The 21,552-nt window shown below is 40.7% G+C and overlaps 1 protein-coding gene across 1 annotated transcript in view; it reads right to left on the reverse strand.

The window, feature by feature from the left end:
* LOC129409540 (pleckstrin homology domain-containing family G member 7-like) overlaps positions 1 to 21,552 on the reverse strand; it is a 55,979-nt gene that overhangs the window by 5,833 nt on the left and 28,594 nt on the right. The gene's annotated exons all lie outside the window — the stretch shown is intronic.

The raw sequence follows: 21,552 nt of genomic DNA on the forward strand, positions 1-21,552 counted from the left end.
AACATTGACGACAACATTAACGACGACAACATTAACGACGACAACAACATTAACGACGACAACAACATTAACGACGACGACAACAACATTAACGACGACAACAACATTAACGACGACAACAACATTGACGACGACAACACATTGACGACAACAACATTAACGACGACAACAACATTGACGACGACAACAACATTGACGACGACAAACATTAACGACGACAACAACATTAACGACGACAACAACATTGACGACGATGACAACATTGACGACGACGACAACATTGACGACAACATTAACGACGACAACAACATTGACGACGATGACAACATTGACGACAACATTAACGACGACAACATTAACAACGACAACATTAACGACGACAACATTAACGACAACATTAACGACGACAACAACATTAACGATGACAACATTAACATCATTAAAAACAACATTATCAACAACAACAACAACTTTCTGGGCACTCCAGGACACAGTACAAACACCAGGCCTAAACCAGGACTAAACCAGGACTAAACCAGGACTAAACCTGGACTAAACCAGGACTAAACCTGGACTAAACCAGGACTAAAAGGACTAAAACTAAACAGGACTAAATCAGGACTAAATCAGGTCTAAACCAGGACTAAACCAGGACTAAACCAGGACTAAACCAGGACTAAACCTGGACTAAACCAGGACTAAATCAGGACTAAATCAGGTCTAAACCAGGACTAAACCAGGACTAAACCTGGACTAAACCAGGACTAAATCAGGACTAAATCAGGTCTAAACCCACAACTAAACTAGGTCTAAACCAGGACTAAGCATAAACTAAACCAGGACTAAACTAAGACTAAACCAGAACTACACCAGGTCTAAACTAGCAGGAGCATAAATTGTCGTTTGTTTTGCCAAAATACAGAAATCCGTGTTTGTGAATGAACAAAAAACAAAAAAACACAGAGACAGAAGCTCCTCAGATTCTGACACGAGAACGAACAATCTCACACACTCTTTAACATTTTATTTACAACAAACACCCTGTAAACGTGTCATAAGTCTGTGTTGTGTATCCGTCCTCTGGTTTGTCAGACCGTCTCCTCCACGCTCCGTCCGCTCGGTCACATTTCAGAGTCTGAAACCCAAGACGGAAAAACCCAGGTCTCTGCGCGGCTCCGGGCGCAGCTCAGACGCCGTGAGCTCTGCAGCCGTGACTTGGCCCAGTTTCTTACATAATCTCCCGTCACTACAGCACGAGCAGGTTCACCCCGGAGAAGATCGTACAGGTGAGTTTGTAAAGACACAGGAGCCGTCTCAAGTAGGTTTGTTAAAGGTCGTATATTACACAGAAAGGACTTTTACGAGATTTAAGTCGTGTTCTAATCTCGTTTCTTCATCACAAACAGACTTGGAGTTGTGTTTTTTTGTTTCATTCACACATGTTTAACGCACAAACCCTGCATTTTTTAGGCTTCTACTTCTCTCAAACAGAAAACATTGTTCCACCTTGTGATGTCATGTGTAAATAATCAGATAAATAATATGGTCCCGGTCAAGCAGAAGTAAACAACAAGGCCAAAAATTCAAGTTAATGCATCTGATATAAAAATGTATTGAACAGATACATATGTACTCTAGTTTATGAAACTGTTGACCTTTTTTCTGTACCATTTTTGGTTCTAAAGTTTTAAACAGACCATGTATGAAACATGGAACAAAAATTATTTCCCAAATTTCAAAGACCTGCAAATCATGTAAATAAATGGATGTATTTCATCATATCTTGTGTTATTCCATCTTTGAACTGTTGATGAAGGGACAGGATTTTAAAAAAAATAAAAATTTAAAATGATAAAAATGTTCTTGGAAGGACTGACAGATTTTATAGAAATAGTTTCCTTTCATTTTGAAGTAATATTAAAGTATTCGTAAGAAAAAAGTGACAAATGATGTAAAATCCTGCACCTTCTACTTGTTTGTACAATTTTCCCTCCGTTACTTTTCCCTCCGTTACCATGACCTTTCTTAATAAAAAATCTCATGAGTCAAAAAGTAAGAGGTTTTTCAACCTAATCTTGTACCATATGGTAGAAAACTATATGAAGCAAATATTCAAACCAGTTTGTTAAGGATATGGAAGTGAGAACCAAGAGTTATCACTGTTTGGATTTATTGCCCAAAAACTGCTGCATATTTCATTCCCTCCGTTACCAACATGAGTTTTTAAATTTTTTTGTCAACAACTTGAAAGAATCTCACAGGTTTAACTTGACCCTGTTGGAGTGTAACTCTTTCCTACATTCTGATACTTTACTTATTTCAATAGTTCCTCTAGTTTCTGAATAAGAGACATTTGAATGTCAAAAATCTGCCCCTGTTTCCCTCCGTTACCACTTGACCGGACCCACATACATATATAACACACAGCGCACACAGGACTCAACAGTTTTTCTGAGGCGCAGGGTTTGTTCAGGGACGTCCAGTTAGCGCGACTGAGAGGCTGTGGAGCTTCTGTCATCTCATTTTTATAGGCGAGTTTCATTGTTGACAAAAGCACGCGTTGCATGCTGGGAATTATTTTGGTCAGCAGCAATAAACACTAATTCAACATGACGGACGGAGCGAGAAAGCACGTAAAGGGTATTGATCCCGGTTATTTATCCACTCTAACGGCAGAGGACCCAAGACCATTTGACCAGAAATTGGTCATAAACATCGACGGACGACAAATCACCCTTTTCAACCCCGACAAAAGGTGGACCAAACCAAATTTCTGGTCTGAATCTCCAACTCCCTGGACAAATATTCACTTGGGCGATATCCACAATGACTTGGTGAAACTCCTGGGCCATTCACAGCAGAAAAGATGAAAACCTCCAAGAGTCTGGATGTGTTGTTGAACTTGTTGAGTCCACGGTTTGTTAGGATCTTCTACGTTTGCTCTGCGGATGTTTGAAAGTCGTTTAATTCACCGTTAGTGGTTCTTTTCACTCAGAATACGAAAAAGACATTTTCCTTCTTCCGTGCTTCTATTTGTGCATCCGATAATGCAGCAGGAATTTACCATTATCGGGGAGAAATACGCGAGGTTACGCACTGTGTTTGACGCTACCGTGTTTCTTGCCTCTGACCAAAATATTTCCCAGCAGCAACGCGGGCTTTTAATAACAATGACGTCAGCTGAAACTCGCATATTTGGTAAGATTTTGTTTTATTTGGATTTCATAGACGAGCCTAAATGTTTCAAATATAACACACATCCTTCCATATAAAGTCAAATATACAAAGTGTAGATTGTGCAGAGTCGAGTCTCAGGTCTGATCTGGTTCTGGTCTGGTTCCTGTTTTGTCCAGTTCATTAAGTTTAATAAGTTACACATTCCAAGACGAGACTGTGGTAAAAGTCAAGATTTCCAAAAATGGTGATGAAATGTTAGAAAAGTTAATAAAAAATTAAAGTTTTGGACATTTGATTTTTTACAAGTTCAGCCCAAATACGACACATAAAATCAACACAATCTGATCCCCCAAACATCCTGGATCTGATTCTTTGCTCTTAGTTCATTTTATAATGTCTTATAGAAGTATCGGATTGGGAATCGGTATCGGCAAATACTCAAAATCAAAGGACTCGGACTCGGGGGCAAAAAAATGTGATCAGGATCAGGACATCCTTAGTGTAGAGTGACTAGATTTTCAAAATTCTAAACTGGGACACACTCAGGTTCCTCTAATTCTTTTTTTTTTTTTTTTTTTTTACATATTTTTCAACTTTTCTTTACAAATTGCTTCTTGATTTGTGTAAAACTATCATCCTTAATCCTTCCAGATCAACAGTATCGTAAACAACACCTGGAATCATGTCTTATAAAACCGGGCAGAACTTTCCAACCATAAAAGACAGAAACTTTATGTCCCTTGTAAAGCTGAGAGTCGTGACTTTCCGAGCAGATTTCCGTCATTATTCTACGTCACACACTGCGCGATGACGTCGGGAAAACGAGTGTCCAGTAGGAATTTTGTTTTGGGCCAAACTTTGCCAAAGAGTGTAGTGAGTCAAAATGAAGCTGTGTGTATCATTCGTTCGTACGTTTGTTTTTCAATATAAAACCAAAAATAAGAAAATGAAAAAACTATTTTCTTCATTATTTCTCTCCAAAAACAAAATTTAAAAAAACAGATAATGATTTGTTTTTTCAGTTTTCGATTTTTAATCGAATTTAAATGAAAAATGGAAAAAACGGATAACGGACTGAACCAAGACTGAACCAGGACTGAACCAGGACTGAACCAGGACTGAACCAGGACTGTCCTGGTTTCACGGTCTGATCGTGGTCTCAAGTCCCGGTCTCAAGTCCCAGTCTCAAGTCCCGGTCTCAAATCCCGGTCTCAAGTCCCGGTCTCAAGTCCCGGTCTCAAGTCCCGGTCTCAATCACGGTCTGATCGTGGTCTGATCGTGGTCTGGTCCCAGCCTCAGTCCCTGTCTGGTCCTGGTCTCAAGTCCTGGTCTCAAGTCCTGGTCTCAAGTCCCGGTCTGGTTCCAGTCTCAGTCCTGGTCTGATTCTGGTCTGGTCCCGGACCTGGTTCAGTCCTGGTTTAGTCCTGGTTCAGTCCAGGTTTAGTCCAGGTTTAGTCCTGGTTCAGTCCTGGTTCAGTCCTAGTCCTCCTGGTTCCAGTCCTGGTCCAGTCCTGGTCCAGTCCTGGTCCAGTCCTGGTTCAGTCCTGGTTCAGTCCTGCATCTCAGTTTAAGTCACGTCAACGGGATTTAAACTGAGTGTTTTAATTTAAACACAAAATCAGAAACTGAAAAAATTAATCATTATCTGTTTTTTTTTTCATTTTGGTTTTGGAGACAAATAATGAAGAAAATAGCAGTTTTTTCTTCCGTTTCTTCTTTTTGGTTTTATATTGAAAAACAAATGAACAAATGACACACAGATTAAAACGTTCGATGCTCTGAGCGTCTGTGTTCAGAACATTTCTTAAATAAATGGACAAATGACACTTTATCTTGGTCTGTGTAAATGCACATTCTGTTCTATTTTTATTTTCAGGTTTATTTGAGTCCAAATGTCCAAATCCAAATGTAATAAACACATGGAAATGCAGGAAGTGATGTGGCTCTGAGCCCTGGACCTGCACCAGTCAAGTCATGGGGACATTACACTTTTGTTTTGTTTTGAGGCAATAAGGAAATTTTTTAGTTTATTTACAGACTTGATATTTTGCACTTTGTAGCCAAGGCCCAGAATTAAGCCTTTTTTAATGTCCAAATGTTTATACATGTTTGTGTGTGTTTTGTATGAAAGAGTGTGAATTAAATTTTTTTTTATTAATTTATTTATTACCTCCGCCAAGGAGGTTATGTTTTTGCCAGCGTTTGTCTGTTTGTTTGTTTGTTTGTTTGTTTGTTTGTCTGTTAGCAACATCACTCAAAAACTTATGGACCGATTTTGATGAAATTTTCAGGATTTGTTGGAAATGTGAAAAGGAAGAACTGATTTCATTTTGGGGCTGATCCGGAAGAAATCCTGGATTCTGGATCACTTTGAAATTTTAGTTAACATTGTGGTAAATGGGGCCAAAAATTTTTGTTTCTCAATATCTTGGTTTAATTATTGACCAAACCCCATGAAAATTTGACTCAGGGATGGACAATGGGACAACAATGGCTGATCCGGATCTGATCCAGAAGACGGATTTTATCATAATTTATATAAAAAATGGGGGTAGTCCTTGGCGGAGGTCTGCGCTCTCTGACTGCTTTTCTAGTTTATTATTATTTTTTATAATTTTTTTGTATTTCTGGTTCTGTAGTTTTTATTAGTCATATGACACAACTACAACTCCAGCAGCAGATTGTTAAATAACAGGTTGTACTGAAAAAAGGATGTATTAGGTCAGAAGTGTCTGAAACTGAAAACGTTCTGACTAATTGTCAGGAAAATTAATTGATTAATTCAATAAATGTAAATGTTTTTTGATTGACTAATGACATTTGTCTTGATGTTCATGTTGTTCATGAATTGTATTTTAGAGGATAATAATACTGATGAATGAATTTAAATGTACATTTTAGATCAGGAGAGTCAAACTCAAATTGACAGAGACCAAAATTAAAAACTGGGACTAGGTCGTGGGCCAAACTAAATATTTATTGAAAAATTTCAGCAACATCTGCATGTTTTCTCTTCTTTCGACATATGTAATGTTAAACCTTTTCTTATTCAAATAAATGTTTAATAATAGTTTTGCTTAAACACTGAATTCAGAACAAACAGAAGATAAAATAACAACATTTTAGATAAATCATGTCTCTGTAGTCGATCTGTGTGCAGCAGCAGCAGCTCTAATATAGATTTAATTTGATCTCACGGGCCAAATATAATTATATCGCGGGCCAAATTTAGCCCCCAGGCCTGAGTTTGACATATCTGTATTTGGGGGAGTTTTAAACGCAAAATTAAGAAAAAAATTCAGATGAGAACAAATGTACCAGAACTAAAAGTTAAAGTAAAATAAAATTAGAGAATCATCAAAATCTGTCATAGGCATTTTAAACACTAAACTGGATAAAATCTAATAAATAAAATAAGATAATAAAAATTTACTCTTGGAATTCACCTGAAACTTTAAAATCAGCTCTGACCTTTGGAGATTTTACACGTGTAATTTGATACTAAACGTTTTTCTCCAACACAAACTGTCCAGAGATCACAGCTCGTCTTATCCACGCTCCCAAACACGCATCATTTACGACAACTTGGTCAGAACAGATAAAAGTTATTACAAAACACAATAAGGAAGTCGAGCGCGTCGGACAAAAAAGATAAAACGGTGATAAACTCGAGCAGATTTGTGTGACTGAGGAGTGATAAAGGCTCAGAATATAAATGTCGCTTCCTCGTACACGACGGACGCCCGGAGGTGGAACAGCGGCTACGAAATCTGCTCATTAAACCTTTCTATCGTCATGGAGACCAACCAGACAGAGTTCCAGGTCAGATCTGTGGAGAGGCGACCCCGCTCACAGTCACAATGTCTGTTTTTCTCCGTATTTTTGAGCTTTAAATCCACCTGTGATTGAATAAACGTCAAGTAGAGCCGTTTAAAGTCACACTGCGGAACATCCCAGACTGAGAAATGACATATGCATAGAAAAAGTTCCACAGTGCACCTTTAAAATGAATAATATTACTGAAGTTGAAGTACAAAGTAGTGGTTTAAAGCAAAAACTACTCAAGTAAAAGTAAGAAGTATTTGAGAAAAGAGTCACTGGTAACATAACATCTGAGTTATACTTTAAAGCTGCACTGTGTAACTTTTCTGGTGGAGAGAGGGTTTACCACCTGCTTGTTTCCATGGATACATCATTGCTCTGCCTGGAATGTTCCACAGTGTGACATTAAACAGCTCCACTTTACTTTTATTCAATTATAGACGCAGGTTTTATAGCTCAAAAACACCTCGAAAAACTAAATTCTGACTGTGAGCGGGGTCGCCTCTCCACAGATCTGACCTGGAGCTTGGTCTGGTTTGGTCTCCATGGAGATAGAAAGGTTTAAAGTCATACCGTGGAGCATTCCAGAAGAAGTAGTAACATCTCCATGGTGAAAAAGTCAGAGAAAGGGTCCATTTTGTGCGATATAGGAGCTTTAAAATAGATTTATTTTATCAACAATTTTCGCTCGTGAACTTTGGGAACAGTTTTGAATATTTTCTGTGATGACGGTTCACTGCAGACGCTCAGATCAAAGCAGCAGAGTGAGGCAGGACTCGGGACATTTTTGTTTGAAGTCTTGAAAAAAACTGAAATACAGGCATTTTTCAAAAGACATTTTAACGTGCAGGTATGTGCAGGTTTAAATATTTGTAACATGTGCAGGTTTAAACAAAAAACCAACTCTTACTTGTGGCTGAAACGTTATTTGAGAGTGAGAGGGACTCGTTTACAAAAGCACAGCATAAACAGGGTCACCGGGTTTTCAAAATTAAAACCTGGGACACTCTCGGTTTGTGGTGGTTGGTGAATAATAAAAATGTGAAACAAGTGCGTGATTAAGAAAACTGTTCTGCACTCGGTCCATTCATGACGAACACGTGAGTCAGTACAGTCACATTTTCTTTTTGTTTTGGTCGTTTTTTTAAGCAGATTTTCTGTATTTTAACCAAACTCACCAACCAAACCAAACGTTATCAAATGCTGATCTTGAAATGATTGTTCGTTCTTTTATTTCATCTCGTTTAGATTATTGTAATTCTCTTTTTACTTGTTTTAACGCTTCTACTCTTAAACGGCTGCAACTTGTACAAAATGCGGCTGCAAGGTTTTTAACAGGAGCAAACAGACGAACTCACATTACACCTGTTTTATCTTCACTGCTCTGGCTCCTGTTAAGCTCCGTGTTGATTTTAACATTTTGGTTTTAACTTACAGAGCTTTAAACGGACAGGTGCCCAGTACATCAGTGACTTACTGCGCCCGACTCCTCAGGTCGCGCCCTCTGGTCCTCAGGTCAGAGCCTCTTGATGGTCCCAAAGACCCGATTTAAAACTCGGGGTGACGTGAGCTTTCAGGCTGTGGCTCCCAAATGATGGAACGCCCTGCCCCGGCTCTACGTGAGACAGACTCTATAAACTCTTTTAAAAAGCAGCTGCTCTTTAGACAGGCTTTTAGTTGACTGTATCTGTACTTCTTCTGTTCTTGTTTATGTTGTTTTTATGCTGTTTTGCTCTGTAAAGCACTGCCTGATTTTTTTAATCTGTGAAAGGTGCAATATAAATAAAGATTTACTTACTTACTTTCAAACAAATGACAGTTTGTTGACAGAGCTGGTATCATTAAGAAGTTGCAGATTCGATCCACACCTTGATACAGTTCACACTTAATGTTTAATTAAATAAAAGTCTAGATCACGGCTGTGGCACTAAGTCTTTGTTAAATCACTTCTTGTGCAAAGTTCAAATGAAACACAAACACTTCAATCCTCAAAACAGTGAAATGTCAAATGTGTCACATAAAAGAGTTTCTTTCCTCTGAACAAACAACAAAACTGTAGCTGTAAACAAAATAATTTAGTAAAATACTACACCCTATGGACACTCTACTAATGAAGAAACTGTCTCCAAATCCAAGCAGAAGACGGACGCTTCGCCCTAAATGTTTCTCCGTGCAGCTTTAAACCCTCCTGCAGTCGCAGAGTAAACGCCCCTGACGCCCTCCCCTCCTGCAGACGCCCTCCTGCAGTCGCCCTCCCCTCGTGCAGTCGCCCTCCCGCAGTCGCCCTCCTGCAGTCGCCCTCCTGCAGACTCCCCCCGCAGACGCCCTCCGGCCTCCTGCAGACGCCCCTCCCCTCCGCAGACGCCTCCTCCCTCCCCTCCTCCTCCCGCAGTCGCGCTCGCCCTCCTCTCGCAGACCCTCCTCCGCAGTCGCCCTCCCCTCCAGTCCTCCCCGCCTCCCCTCCGCAATCGCCCTCCTCCCTCCAGACGCCTCCTCCGCAGACGCCTCCTCCTCCCGCAGTCGCCCTCCCTCCTCCTCGCAGACGCCCTCCCCTCCTCGCCCCCTCCTCCTCGCCCTAGACGCCTCCCGCAGCGCCCTCCCTCCTCCAGTCGCCTGACCCTCCCTCTCCCCGTCGCCCCCTCTCCCCTCGCAGCGACGCCTCCCTCCAGCAGTCGCCTAACCCTCCGCAGTCGCCCTCCTCCTCGCAGACGCCCTCCCCTCCCGCAGACCCTCCCTCCTCCACGCAGCGCTCCTCCCCTCTCCTCCTCCGCACCCTCCTCAGACCCCTCCTCCTCCCCTCCTCCCGCAGTCCCCTCCCCTCCTCTCCGCAGACGCCTCTCTCCTCCTCCTCCTCCTCGCAGACGCCTCCTCCTCCTCCTCCCGCAGACGCCCCCCTCCTCCAGACCCCCCTCCTCCTCCCAGACGCCCTCCTCCTCCTCGCAGATCCCCCTCCTCCAGACGCCTCCTCCTCCCGCAGACGCCCTCCTCCTCCTCCTCCGCAGACGCCCTCCTCCTCCTCCGCAGACGCCCTCCTCCTCCTCCTCCGCAGACGCCCTCCCCCCTCCCCCCCCTCCCTCCTGCAGACGCCCTCCTCCTCCTCCCGCAGACGCCCTCCCCTCCTCCTCCCGCAGACGCCTCCCCTCCTCCCCTCCCTCCTCCTCCTCCTCCTCCGCAGACGCCGCGACGTGAGACAGTCTAGCTCATTCGTGAGTGGAGGAGACTCGCTCGAGCACTAAACCCGTGTAAGCCTGAGGAGTACACGCGCTCCTGCCGCTTTAAAACAGGACAGGTGACAGCTGACAGGTGACAGGTGACAGGCGCTCAGGCTCACTGCTACTGTCGGGCTCAGGGTGCATCATGGGAAATAGCAAAAGGATTTTAGGCGAATGTTTGAAGATATTTCTGACAAATAAAATTAGATCCGGAGCGTCTTTCTGGAATTTTGTGTTTATTTTTTCGATCTAAATTTGCCGTTTTGTTTGGTTTTGTAGTGCTGCAAAATGACAGAATAAACTGCGACTAATACTACAGTTTACAGAATTTGTGTAGGTTTTTTAAATAGGGCTGGGTATCGTTCATTAAGAAGTTGCCGATACGATACATATCTGGATACAGTGCACTTTCGGTTTGATACGATATATTTCAAATCGATTCGATACGGTTCAATAAAAAACAAAAGCTAAATCATGGCTCCGATACTAAAAGTTAAAGCACTTTTTGTGTAAAGTTCATCTGAAAAATGCCCATTTTAATCATCAAAACAGTGAAAATGTCAAATGTGTTGAATAAAAAAAAGATTCCTTCCTCTGAACAAGCAACAAAACTGTAGCTGTAACAAAATAATTAGTGAAAATATACCCCAAAATCCTCTTGACGATATATCGATACAGCAGCCCACGATATCGATACTGTATCATCACATTAAACGATACGGATATATCGATATATCAATATTTTTGCACAGCCCTATTTTTTAAAGATATTTCTCATGTATGAAAACACTCATAGTTATAATAAGTTTAATGCCACAGGGTGGAACATTTCAGCTGCTGAACACTGGACTTTAGAGGGAAAAAAGAGAAGGAAACGTGTATTAATGATGTTGTTTTTTAGTTGAAGAGACAAGAATCTGTTAAACAAGTTACAGGTAAAGTCTGTGGAGAGGAGACACTTCGTGACAGAATCAATAAGTTTTTTAAAATATTTTAAAGATCACACTTTAGATAAGTTTAAAGCATAGGGTGGAACATTTCAGAACACTGGACTTTAGAGGGAAAAGTGAAGGAAACGTGTGAAACCTGGTTCTGTGGAGAGGAGACACATCTGGTTTTTAAATATATTTCTGACATAAAAATATCCGGATTTATATTATTTTAATGCTATAAGGTGAAACTTTCCTCGTGAATACTGTGGACTTTAGAGGGGAAAGTTGTAGACGGAAACTAACAGAATTTGTGTAGTTTTTTTAAAGATATTTTTGACATACAAAAACACTCATAGTTCGATTGTAGATGGAACATTTCAGCTGTTGAACACTGGACTTTAGAAGGAATGTGAAGGAAACGCGCACTACGTAAGATTTTACTTACTTAAATTTTATGTAAACCTAAATTAAGAACATATATTTTAATTAAAGACTGTTTTGGTCCCGAGTCGTATGTCACTCTGAACTTGAGCAGAGGTCAGAGGTCAGTATGTGTCCAGCTGAGGTGTGGGACTCTGCCTCTGGAGACGAGACGCTTCCATCAGCCCCAGAGGAGGAGCTCATGTGTCTGTGCGACTTGAAATGAAATGCATTTTCTGTTTTACTGTCCTTTGTATCATGAGCTGCTCTGTCAGTTCTTCTGTCAGTTCTTCTGTCAGTTCTTCTGTCAGTTCTTCTGTCAGTTCTTCTAGTTCTTCTGTCGTTCTTCTGTTTCTTCTGTCGGTTCTTCTGTCGGTTTTCTTCTGTCGGTTCTTCTTAGTTCTTCTGTCAGTTCTTCTGTCAGTTCTTCTGTCAGTTCTTCTGTCAGTTCTTCTGTCAGTTCTTCTGTCAGTTGTGTCAAATGTGTTTTGGTGTTTGTTGCTGCGTCTGATGAGGAGAGACTAGAGTATTTGTGTTAAAGGTTGTATAGAGGATTTTTTAAGCGAAAAGAAATACAGCAACAGTCCTTTTTCAAATGTTGTGCATGTGTGACGCCTCCTTCCTCCTCCACAGCCTCAGGAGAAACATCTCCTCCCGCCTCTTTACTCTAGAAATCACGCTTGTTTACATCCAGTGCGTGTTCAGAATTACTGTTGAAGTGACCTGTCTGGAAATAATTTAGTTTTAGACCCTTCATCTGCTTCATTTGCGCAATTGCTGGAAGAATCTCCAAGAATCACCTCAGTTTGTCTTCGCTCCTTTTCCTCTTCTCTTCTTTTTCAGCGACTCAAAAACTGACTTTCTTTTGCGGCGAACTGGTCGTGGATTCTCGTCCGCCGTCGCAACAAACTTTGTGCGAACTGCGAGGAAGCTACAGTTTGAAAAACCCTCTAAGAACCGCTGCATAAACCACGTAATCCCTGCACGCCGTGAGTCAGTTACACTAGAAACGTAGGGAGTTTGATTGACAACTCAACAGCCAACAGAAAATGAGGCAGCCTCGTCATCTATTGGCTGATGTTTATCTGGCCTCACTACGTCCACAGTCGATAGATTTTCATTCTGTTTTTTTTTTTTTGGTCATAATTACAAGGCTGCTGCATCTCTGTAATGGTGTTAGAAACTTTCACTGACAATTTGAACTAAAAAAAATCCTCCATACAACCTTTAAGTTGGCTCAGTTTATGTTTAAATCCTGGAACCTCCGTAAGAGACACTTTATATTTGAAGTGTGATCTGTCTGTGTATTGTTTTATGTGTCTTATAATTCAACGGGTTCGGCACAACTAAATGGTGCATGACACTAAATAAGTAAACTCAACTAAACTAAACTAAACTTAAAACAGCCATAGTTGGATAAGTTTATGTTGAGTTTATAAAGCCATAAAGTGGAACATTTTAGCTGCTGAATACTGGACTTTAGAGAGAAAGTGAAGGAAACCAGTAAAGTTGAAGAGACAAGAATCTGTCGAAGTAAGTTACAGGTAAAGTCTGTGGAGAGGAGACACTTCTGACAGAATGAATACAGATTTTTTAAAGATATTTTACACAGTTATATAAGTTTAATGCCATAGAGTGGAACATTTCAGCCGTTGAACACTGGACTTTAGAGGGAAAAAGAAGGAAACGTGTATTATTATAAGGCATGTTTTTGGAGGTGTGAGAAGACGAGAAGTGTGACATTTCTGACATATAAAAACAGCCATAGTTGGATAAGTTTACGTTGCATTTATAAAGCCATAGAGTGGAACATTTCAGCTGTTGAACACTGGACTTTAGAGGGAAAGTGAAGGAAACCAGTAAAGTTGAAGAGACAAGAATCTGTCGAAGTAAGTTCCAGGTAAAGTCTGTGGAGAAGTGACTCTACTGAGAGAATCATTACAGGCTTTTCAAGATATTTGACACAGTTCAATAAGTTTAATGACATAAGGTGGAACATTTCAGCCGTTGAACACTGGACTTTAAAGCAGGCGTGTCCAAACTACGGCCCGTGGGCCAAATGCGGCCTCAGACAAATTTTTCTTGGCCCTCAGACTTCCAGGTGAATTGGCCCAAATGACTTTGCATCAATTAAAAATGAACTTTTTGCTACAAGTTTTTTGAAAATCTACCTTGATAAAGCCAATATTTAATATTTATTGTGTGGATTTCAGGATTTTAGCATGAATAAAGACTGATGGTTCATTCTAATGTGTTTAAACTTGCACATATTTCAATTATTCACTGTACTGAGCTCCAGTCTATGACCTCGATCAGCCTCTGCTTCATCTGTGTTTAGAAATGTGGCCCTCGATGAAAAAAGTTTGGACACTCCTGTGTGAAGGAAACCTGTACTATTATGTCTATTTTTTTGAGTGTGTGAGAAGATGAAAAGTGTGACATTTCTGACATATAAAAACACCCACAGTTGGATAAGTTTAAAGCCATAGGGTGGATTATTTCAGCCGTTGAACACTGGACTTTAGAGGGAAAAGTGAAGGAAACCAGTAAAGTTGAAGAGAAAAGAATCAAAGTAAGTTGCAGGTAAAGTCTGTGGAGAGGAGACTCTTCTGAGACAATAAGTACAGGTTTAAAATATATTTCTGACTTACAAAAACAGCCATAGTTAGATAAATTTACGTTGAGTTTATAAAGCCATAGAGTGGAACATTTTAGCCATTGAACACTGGACTTTAGAGAGAAAAGTGAAGGAAATCTGTACTATTTTAAGTCTTTTTTTGGGCGTGAGAAGAGACAAGAATCTGTTAATTCAAATTGCAGGTAAAGTCTGTGGAGAGGAGAACTCTTCTGACAGCATCAATACAGGTTTGACGTATAAAACCGGCCACAGTTTCAGCCGTTGCACACTGGCCTGTGGAGGGGAGAGAGAGTGCACTGGCGGAGGGAAACCTGTCCTGTTATGAGCCTGTGTGTTTTATGGGTGTGTGAACTGACAAGAATCTGTCAGAGCAGATCAGCTCAGAGCTCCGGGACGCACGGAAGAACGTGATTCCGGAGCGTCTTCCTGGAATTGCGCATTAATTTTGTGGCCGTAAACAAACACAACAACAAACGTGCGGCGGTTCTGTTCATCGAGAGTCATTACATGAACATGAAAGAGTTTGTGACGCTTCTGGGAATGCGGTTTCCTCTTTCACACGTTTAACAACGCACAAACCCGGCACATTGAGGCTGCGCTCACACACAGAACACACTCTGTTCCACCTTGTGATGTCATGTGGTGATACAGCAGGTGCTCCACTGTGTTTTTAAACTCCACACACCTTCACTAGAATCATCTGGGTCTTTTCAGTTCTACAGTTTCCAACCTTAATGAACTAAAATACATGGAGTGTTTTAAGCAGCACTCAACCAATGTTTTTTTTTTTTTTTTGACATTAATGACACTAATAAATCGGGAGTTGGAGGAGCTGACAGTCGATATAAAAGCTGATATATTTAGTGATGTAAAAATTCAGTGTAAATCTTCAGTTGATTATAAAACTTAGGTTTGGCTCGACTGGATTTTAATTTTATAAATTTTATTTTTTTTAGGCAACATTTATTGTTATTTTGTCTCTTTATGTCATATTTAAAGACCGTAGGTCAGCCTAGTGGTCTTTTTACATCACATTCAAGTCTGTAGTCCTGTTTTAGTCCTAGTTTAGACCTGACGTAGTCCTGGTTTAGTCTTCGTTCAGTCCTGGTTTAGACCTGACTTAGTCCTAGTTTAGAAATAACATTCCGCCAATAGACATACATGAAGAACACCCAGGGGCGGACTGGCAATCTGTGCATTCTGGAAAAGCCCAGAACGGCCGTCCAGTCTAGGACTGAACCAGGACTGAACCAGGACTGAACCAGGTCTAAACCAGGTCTAAACCAGGACAAAACCAGGACAAAACCAGGACAAAACCAGGACTTGAGAGAGAGGGAGAACCCTGAGCCCGTGGAGCAGTGTGTCCGTAAAGTGCGATCGGGCCACGACTGCACTTTGCTCTGTGAGGTGCCGACCTCTGGCCTTTTGCCTGTGGTCACCTGACGGTCTACGCGGGCGCACCTCCAGGCCCGTCCCAACACTCAGTCCTGGTTGAGTCCTGGTTCAGTCCTATTTTAGTCCAGCATCTCGATCGATGTTTCTTCTGTCTGTGAAGTGATGTTGTATTTTTGACCGTCGAGTCGCGTTTGTGAATTTGTATTCGTACTGAAGAAAGTGTAATCGTAAATTTTCATTTGGTGACTGTAATTCTTGATGTCCTAACTTTTCAGTTCATATTCCAATTCATAAAATTCACACAGCACATTTTATGTACGACTGAAAACATCCAAGAGTTTGTGCATATAATATAATAAATATTCGTAGAGTGTTTTGAGCAGCACTCGACCGATGTTTTTTTTTTTTTTTTTTTGTGGCCAATATGATCCCAATAAAACGGGAGTTGGAGGAGCTGACAGTCGATATAAAAGTCGATATATTTAGTGATGTAAAAATTCCTTCAGTTGATTATATAACTTAAGTCCCCTTCTGTCTTTAAATATGACGTAAAAACGCAGAATAACAATAAATGTTGCCTAAACAAACACAATTTAAAATCCAGTAGAGCCAGACTTAAGTTATATAATCAACTGAAGGGAATTTTTACATCACTAAATATATCGACTTTTATATCGACTGTCAGCTCCTCCAACTCCCGTTTTATTGGGATCATATTGGCCGCAAAAAAAAAAAAAAAAACATCGGTCGAGTGCTGCTCAAAACACTCTACGAATATTTATTATATTATATGCACAAACTCTTGGATTTTCAGTCGTACATAAAATGTGCTGTGTGAATTTTATGAATCGGAATATGAACTGAAAAGTTACGACATCAAGAATTACAGTCACCAAATGAAAATTTACGATTACACTTTCTTCAGTACAAATACAAATTCACAAACGCGACTCGACGGTCAAAAATACAACATCACTTCACAGACAGAAGAAACATCGATCGAGATGCTGGACTAAATATAGGACTGAACCAGGACTCAACCAGGACTGAGTGCTGGGACGGGCCTGGAGGTGCGCCCGCGTAGACCGTCAGGTGACCACAGGCAAAAGGCCCGGCCAGAGGTCGGCACCTCACAGAGCAAAGTGCAGTTGTGGCCCGATCGCACTTTATGGACACACTGCTCCACGGGCTCAGGGTTCTCCCTCTCTCTCAAGTCCTGGTTTTGTCCTGGTTTTGTCCTGGTTTTGTCCTGGTTTTGTCCTGGTTTAGACCTGGTTTAGACCTGGTTTAGACCTGGTTCAGTCCTGGTTCAGTCCTAGACTGGACGGCCATTCTGGGCTTTTCCAGAACGCACAGATTGCCAGTCCGCCCCTGGGTGTTCTTCATGTATGTCTATTGGCGGAATGTTATTTCTAAACTAGGACTAAGTCAGGTCTAAACCAGGACTGAACGAAGACTAAACCAGGACTACGTCAGGTCTAAACTAGGACTAAAACAGGACTACAGACTTGAATGTGATGTAAAAAGACCACTAGGCTGACCTACGGTCTTTAAATATGACATAAAGAGACAAAATAACAATAAATGTTGCCTAAAAAAAAATATTAAAAAATTTAAATCCATTCGAGCCAAACCTAAGTTTTATAATCAACTGAAGATTTACACTGAATTTTTACATCACTAAATATATCAGCTTTTATATCGACTGTCAGCTCCTCCAACTCCCGATTTATTAGTGTCATTAATGTCAAAAAAAAAAAAAAACATTGGTTGAGTGCTGCTTAAAACACTCCATGTATTTTAGTTCATTAAGGTTGGAAATTGTAGAACTGAAATGACCCAGATGATTCTAGTGAAGGTGTGTGGAGTTTAAAAACACAGTGGAGCACTTGCTGTATCACCACATGATGACATCACAAGGTGGAACAGAGTGTGTTCTGTGTGTGAGCGCAGCCTCAATGTGCCGGGTTTGTGCGTTGTTAAACGTGTGAAAGAGGAAACCGCATTCCCCAGAAGCGTCACAAACTCTTTCATGTTCATGTAATGACTCTCGATGAACAGAACCGCCGCACGTTTGTTGTTGTGTTTGTTTACGGCCACAAAATTAATGCGCAATTCCAGGAAGACGCTCCGGAATCACGTTCTTCCGTGCGTCCCGGAGCTCTGAGCTGATCTGCTCTGACAGATTCTTGTCAGTTCACACACCCATAAAACACACAGGCTCATAACAGGACAGGTTTCCCTCCGCCAGTGCACTCTCTCTCCCCTCCACAGGCCAGTGTGCAACGGCTGAAATGTTCCACCCTATGGCATTAAACTTATCTAACTGTGGCCGGTTTTATACGTCAAACCTGTATTGATGCTGTCAGAAGAGTCTCCTCACCACAGACTTTACCTGCAGTTTGAATGAACAGATTCTTGTCTCTTCTCACGCCCAAAAAAAGACTTAAAATTGTACAGATTTCCTTCACTTTTCTCTCTAAAGTCCAGTGTTCAATGGCTAAAATGTTCCACTCTATGGCTTTATAAACTCAACGTAAATTTATCTAACTATGGCTGTTTTTGTAAGTCAGAAATATATTTTAAACCTGTACTTATTGTCTCAGAAGAGTCTCCTCTCCACAGACTTTACCTGCAACTTACTTTGATTCTTTTCTCTTCAACTTTACTGGTTTCCTTCACTTTTCCCTCTAAAGTCCAGTGTTCAACGGCTGAAATAATCCACCCTATGGCTTTAAACTTATCCAACTGTGGGTGTTTTTATATGTCAGAAATGTCACACTTTTCATCTTCTCACACACTCAAAAAAATAGACATAATAGTACAGGTTTCCTTCACACAGTCCAAACTTTTTTCATCGAGGGCCACATTTCTAAACACAGATGAAGCAGAGGCTGATCGAGGTCATAGACTGGAGCTCAATACAGTGAATAATTGAAATATGTGCAAGTTTAAACACATTAGAATGAGCCATCAGTTCTTTATTCATGCTAAAATCCACCACACAATAAATATTAAATATTGGCTTTATCAAGGTAGATTTTCAAAAAAACTTGTAGCATAAAGTTCATTTTTAATTGATGCAAAGTCATTTGGGCCAATTCACCTGGAAGTCTGAGGGCCAAGAAAAATTTGTCTGAGGCCGCATTTGGCCCACGGGCCGTAGTTTGGACACGCCTGCTTTAAAGTCCAGTGTTCAACGGCTGAAATGTTCCACCTTATGTCATTAAACTTATTGAACTGTGTCAAATATCTTGAAAAGCCTGTAATGATTCTCTCAGTAGAGTCACTTCTCCACAGACTTTACCTGGAACTTGCTTCGACAGATTCTTGTCTCTTCAACTTTACTGGTTTCCTTCACTTTCCCTCTAAAGTCCAGTGTTCAACAGCTGAAATGTTCCACTCTATGGCTTTATAAATGCAACGTAAACTTATCCAACTATGGCTGTTTTTATATGTCAGAAATGTCACACTTCTCGTCTTCTCACACCTCCAAAAACATAACCTTATAATAATACACGTTTCCTTCTCTTTTCCCTCTAAAGTCCAGTGTTCAACGGCTGAAATGTTCCACTCTATGGCATTAAACTTATATAACTGTGTAAAATATCTTTAAAAAAATCTGTATTCATTCTGTCAGAAGTGTCTCTCCACAGACTTTACCTGTAACTTACTTCGACAGATTCTTGTCTCTTCAACTTTACTGGTTTCCTTCGCTTTCCCTCTAAAGTCCAGTATTCAGCAGCTAAAATGTTCCACTTTATGGCTTTATAAACTCAACATAAACTTATCCAACTATGGCTGTTTTAATAGTTTAGTTGAGTTTACTTATTTAGTGTCATGCACCATTTAGTTGGTGCCGAACCCGCATTGAATTATAAGACACATAAAACAATACACAGACAGATCACACTTCAAATATAAAGTGTCTCTTACGGAGGTTCCAGGATTTAAACATAAACTGAGCCAACTTAAAACAAATACTCTAAGTCTCCTCATCAGAGATCAGACAGCAAACAGCAACTGACAGACAGACACCAAAAACACATTTGACAACAACTGAAAGAACTGACAGAAGAACTGACAGAAGAACTGATCGACAGAAGAAGAGAACACAGAAGAACCGACAGAAGAACTGACAAGAAGAACAGAAAACTGACAAGAACTGAACCGACAGACTAGACAGAAAGAACTGACGAAGAACAGACAGAAGAACCGACAGAAGAAGAAAGAACCGACAAAACAGACAGAACCGACAGAAGAACCGACAGAAGAACCGACAGAAGAACTGACAGAAGAACTGACAGAAGAACTGACAGAAGAACTGACAGAAGAACTGACAGAAGAACTGACAGAAGAACTGACAGAAGAACTGACAGAAGAACTGACATGATACAAAGGACAGTAAAACAGAAAATGCATTTCATTTCAAGTCGCACAGACACATGAGCTCCTCCTCTGGGGCTGATGGAAGCGTCTCGTCTCGTCTCGTCTCCAGAGGCAGAGGCAGAGTCCCACACCTCAGCTGGACACATACTGACCTCTGACCTCTGCTCAAGTTCAGAGTGACATATGACTCGGGACCGAAACTAAAATATATGTTCTTAATTTAGGTTTACGTAAAATTTAAGTAAGTAAAATCTTACACTAGTGCTCGTTTCCTTCACATTCCTTCTAAAGTCCAGTGTTCAACAGCTGAAATGTTCCATCTACAATCGAACTATGAGTGTTTTTGTATGTCAGAAATATCTTTAAAAAACTACACAAATTCTGTTAGTTTCCGTCTACAACTTTCCCCTCTAAAGTCCACAGTTTTCACGAGGAAAGTTTCACCTTATAGCATTAAAATAATATAAATCCGGATATTTTCATGTCAGAAATATATTTAAAAACCAGATGTGTCTCCTCTCCACAGACTTTACCTGTAACTTGCTTTGACACATTCTTGTCTCTTCAACTTCACACGTTTCCTTCTCTTTTCCCTCTAAAGTCCAGTGTTCAGCAGCTGAAATGTTCCACCCTGTGGCATTAAACTTATATAACTATGAGTGTTTTCATACATGAGAAATATCTTTAAAAATAGGGCTGTGCAAAAATATTGATATATCGATATATCGTATCGTTTAATGTGGTGATACAGTATCGATATCGTGGGCTGCTGTATCGATATATCGCCGAGAGTATTTTGGGGTATATTTTCACTAATTATTTTGTTACAGCTACAGTTTTGTTGCTTGTTCAGAGGAAGAAATCTTTTTTTATTCAACACATTTGACATTTTCACTGTTTTGATGATTAAAATGGGCATTTTTCAGATGAACTTTACACAAAAAGTGGTTTAACTAAGACTTTTAGTATCGGAGCCATGATTTAGCTTTTTTTTATTGAACCGTATCGAATCGATTTGAAATATATCGTATCAAACCGAAAGTGCACTGTATCCAGATATGTATCGTATCGGCAACTTCTTAATGAACGATACCCAGCCCTATTTAAAAACCTACACAAATTCTGTAAACTGTAGTATTAGTCGCAGTTTATTCTGTCATTTTGCAGCACTATAAAACCAAACAAAACGGCAAATTTAGATCGAAAAAATAAACACAAAATTCCAGAAAGACGCTCCGGAACTTGTATCTACGATCTAATTTTATTTGTCAGAAATATCTTTAAACATTCACCTAAAATCCTTTTGCTATTTCCCATGATGCACCCTGAGCCCGACAGTAGCAGTGAGCCTGAGCGCCTGTCACCTGTCAGCTGTCACCTGCCACCTGTCACCTGTCCTGTTTTAAAGCGGCAGGAGCGCGTGTACTCCTCAGGCTTACACGGGTTTAGTGCTCGAGCGAGTTCCTCCACTCACGAATGAGCTACTGTCTCACCGCGGCGTCTGCGGGAGGAGGAGGGGAGGGCATCTGCGAGGAGGCGTCTGCGGGAGGAGGAGGAGGGCGTCTGC

Source organism: Boleophthalmus pectinirostris, unplaced genomic scaffold (assembly GCF_026225935.1).
Source record: "Boleophthalmus pectinirostris isolate CB_2022bp ecotype Guang Dong unplaced genomic scaffold, ASM2622593v1 HiC_scaffold_2, whole genome shotgun sequence".
Classification (NCBI taxonomy): Eukaryota; Metazoa; Chordata; class Actinopteri; order Gobiiformes; family Gobiidae; genus Boleophthalmus; species Boleophthalmus pectinirostris.